At 34.2% G+C, this 4216-nt stretch overlaps 1 long non-coding RNA gene across 1 annotated transcript; it reads left to right on the top strand.

Moving 5' to 3' along the window:
* The first annotated feature begins 249 nt into the window (after nucleotides 1-249).
* On the top strand, nucleotides 250-3738 carry LOC112588864 (uncharacterized). The gene is made up of 3 exons (XR_003113090.1): nucleotides 250-303; nucleotides 3153-3412; nucleotides 3523-3738. It is a non-coding gene; the product is annotated as an uncharacterized LOC112588864 (long non-coding RNA).
* The last annotated feature ends 478 nt before the right edge of the window (nucleotides 3739-4216 follow it).

Raw genomic sequence — 4216 nt, 5'->3', positions numbered from 1 at the left:
ACACGAAATAAAATTATGGGGAGGCCAACTTCACAATTGCGTAAATATCAAAAGGTCATAACTTTTTACCTTAAACTTTAGCGCTTTGATGCTTGAAGAAAATCGATAGAACTCTTCGGGGGGCTACCAGAACTCACAAGTTCATGCAAAAATAATGGATTTCTTTTTACTACATCTGATATATCTGCAATGTTGTAGCAACATTTCAAATTGCAGTTATTATTAAAAAATTATACAAGATATCGTTAAATGGAAGAGCACTTTTTCGTTCCTCTCGCTTAGCTCTACGCCCCTATGGAGTTGGTATGTTACAATTATGGGACATTTTGTATATTGCTCTAATTTTCATATTTAATCACCAATTATATTTAATCACTACGATTTTTGGTTTTACAATGATTTAGTTTCATATCCCAAACTTAGACGTGTTATTAATTCAAGAATAGTTACCCCAAGTCTTTAAGACCTGTATTATTCCAAATAACAAGGTGACATCTTATTGACGTTCTATTGAGTCAATAAAACAGCGTCTTTTTAAGATATAATTTTATTCTTTGAAATATTACAGATCTTGGGAACTTTCTGTGACTATTCTTGATTGATGTCAGAAATGAAAACAATGGTATATTAATCTTTTTTTTCATGTACGTTAAAATAAGAGATTTCCATAAAACGACACTTATGACCGATTTTATAAATTTGTAAAATGTTCTGAACACTTTTCTTTTGCTGTATGATAATCATTCACTGTAAATAATTAGTGAAATTTATACAAATGTTAAGTTGAACATATTATCTCTCATGATTATTGTTACAGAATTTTTATGGAAAATTATTGATTGTCACAATAAGAGGAAAGTGTGTCCAGAATATTTTATAAATTTTTAGATCGATCATAAATATCATCCTCTGGTATGTATCTATATAACAAAAACAATTTTTGGCATACGATCTTTCGCTTCTACCGTCATTAAATAAAAACTTTCCAGGAGACTCAATATACAGGGTGCACGATTTATCTGAAGACATTGAAATATCTCGAGAACTATGCATTGGATAAAAAAAAGTGGTTAATGAAAGTTGTTAGTCTCGAAACGGGACATCCAATGATACCAAACTCGACCTCCCACCCCACCCTCTGGGGGTGGGGGTTGGGGGCAACTTTGAAATCTTAAACGGAAACCCCCATTTTTTATTGCAGATACGGATTCTACGCCACAAAATACGTAAATTTTGTCCGAAACTTTTTTTTTGATTCGTGATAGATGGCGCTGTAATCGCAAAAAATTATATTTTCCGCAATTCTCCAGAAATGATCATTGGATTGAGAAATAACAAATACCTGTTCAATATTTTTGAAGAACATAAGAGAAGTTATTCCCCTCCATCCTCTCGGGATAGGGTGATAACGTTCAAATCTCAAATGGGGACCCACATTTTTCATTGCAGAACTAGATTGTACGTGAAATTTTTATTGAAACAATTTTTTTCATTGAAACAATTTTTTATAATAAGCCGTAGTTCGCCATACACCCACAATGGCGCGTCGAGCAGTTCCCTCTTCGATTCCCATTTGAGATTTGAACGTTACCACCCACCTTACCCCGAAAGGATGGAGGGGAATAACTTTTATTATGCTCTTTAAAAATATTGAACAGATATTTTTTATTTCTCAATCCAATGATCATTTCTGGAGAATTGCGGAAAATATAATTTTTTGCGATTACAGCGCCATCTAATAAAAAAAAAGTTTCGGACAAAATTTACGTATTTTGTGGCGTAGAATCCGCATCTGCAATAAAAAATGGGGGTTTCTATTTAAGATTTCAAAGTTGCCCCCAACCCCCACCCCCAGAGGGTGGGGTGGGAGGTCGAGTTTGGTATCATTGGATGTCCCGTTTCGAGACTAACAACTTTCATTAACCACTTTTTTTTATCCAATGCATAGTTCTCGAGATATTTCAATGTCTTCAGATAAACCGTGCGCCCTGTATACGGGGTGTCCCATTTTAAAGGACCTACTCAAATATCTCAAAAATACCCCTGAGTAACGAATTTCAAGTGAATCTGATGAATTTAAGAAAAATTCGTCCGCTATATTGGATCCGCCATTTTGAATTTTTAAAATCTGACTTCAGATTCGTAATCAGCAGCCAAAAATCTTAAAAGAACCATTTCGGCTGAATTTTTTGGACATTATTATTGGAGTATAAATGTGAAGCTGCTATATTTTTTAATTGGACATGGTCAACTTTGACCCCCTATATTTCTTAAACGGGGCATATGCTCATCTTGAAATTTTGCAGGGATTTTTGAGTCATCACAAGTAACCATTTGGCATAAAAAAAGTTTCAAAAATCGAGGTACCGAAAACGAGCATTTTTTGCCGATGCTCTTTTATCTCATGTTTCTTATATACGCAGATTGATTTTTAGAAAAAAAATGATGAGGAAGCAGAGTTTCAAGTTTACTGCAAAATTCTTCGACGAAATCATGTGCGGAAAGACATTCTTTTTTTAAGGTGTATCGATCAGTCGTTTGCCATACACTGAAAATTACTTCCGATATCGCATTCTCGTCAAATGAATTTACGAGAAAGTCGTGGTGTTCATTAACTTGCGGGCAAGTTTTACATTCGCGTAAATAGCATGATAGTGTTGCATCAGGACATAATAAAAAACGAGAACAATCTTGATATTCTTTAATGGGGGTTTCAGTTCCCTCAGTGAGTTTGATTAGATTCACTGCATCACACATATTTTTAAAATTTTGATGTATTGTGCATACACAAACTGTGTGAGTACCATTTGAGCCAGCGGAAACACACCATTTCGGTCGCAGTTCAGCGAATTTAGAAAAGCTAATTTGAAAATGAGGAAATTTTTCTTTGTTGAAAAATTTCCTCATTTTGAACTGATTATGTAAACTTATTATATCACACAGCATCAATCGCTTTTGCTTTTTTCGTTTCTCACCATTGTGTATTACCGTGATGACATCTTTTTGATTTGGCATCATTCTACTGTTTTCATCATCTTCATAGAAGCTTCTTACGGCATGAACGAGGTCGTCCGATAATGTTTTCCCCGATATTGCAACTGGCGTGAATAAAATTCCGAATGACTCTTTCAATTTTCTCGCTTTATGGACAGTTCGTTTCGAGGTACCAAACTCCTTCGCTGTTTTCGTTACACCCCAGCAATCAGGAGCTGTAGTTAAGATCATTAAACGAAGGAGATCTGTGGGCGACAAACTTGAGAAGCGATTTTTCAACCCGGTGAGCATTTCTTCCAGCTCTTCTTCTCTTGATAAATGAGGTATTTTCATTGAAGAAGGGCCATCTTCATCTCCAGAATTCAAAAAATTGCTTTCGGCTTCCTCAGACAAGTCAGATTCATTGTGTTTGGCTGAAGTAAGTTTTCTACAAGAGTGGCATATTTTCTCAAAACCAATAAAATCTGGAAAATTACGTAGCAAACTGTTAGGAATCTTGCTTAAAGATTTCCCTTTGTGACTTTTCAGATCGAACGGATTGCAGCATCTATCTGCCCGAGTTTTTGACGCCAAAGATGACATTTTTATCAGAGTTCGCAAAATATAAAAAATTAGGATTTCAGAATAAATTTTGACTGTGTCGTATCAGGTGCGCTAAATGCAGGTGTGAAAATGCCTGACGAAAAAGAAAGTGATTTTATAAAGCAATTGTTTGCCCAACAGCAAAAAACAACAATAAAAAAATGTTTCAGACAAATGTTGTTCAAATTAATTGGTAGAAAAAGGAGATATAATAAAAAACTAGGCTTTCAACTTAAAAAAATTAAGTTGACCTTCAACCAACTTTGAAAATGCCTTCCAAATAAAAAACTGATAATGCCATTCTCTTTCCCCTTCGAAATCATGGAACGTGTTTTAGCTTTTTTTAATATTTTTCATAGTTTTCTAGATTTCTTACCTGTTACGTTTGAAATTTAGCACTCTATATATATATTTACAAAATCGGTCCTGAAATATAAGAAATAAAAGTAAATTCATTAATAAACTTCTAATATTACAACAACTTTAATGGTTCCTACAGTTACTTGTAGGAGTTAACAGTTACCTGTTGTTGTCCCGTACAGTCGCTTATAATATATATATGTGTTAATAATCAAAACCCTGCTTTATAGTGATGTTAGAAATAATACAAGGAATACAGCCGAACAATTTGATGGTGATA

This window comes from Harpegnathos saltator, unplaced genomic scaffold (genome assembly GCF_003227715.2).
Source record: "Harpegnathos saltator strain DR-91 unplaced genomic scaffold, Hsal_v8.6 scaffold320, whole genome shotgun sequence".
In the NCBI taxonomy this organism is placed as follows: Eukaryota; Metazoa; Arthropoda; class Insecta; order Hymenoptera; family Formicidae; genus Harpegnathos; species Harpegnathos saltator.
The sequence above is the reverse complement of the archived record's forward strand: the minus strand, read 5'-3'. Positions and strand labels throughout refer to the sequence as shown.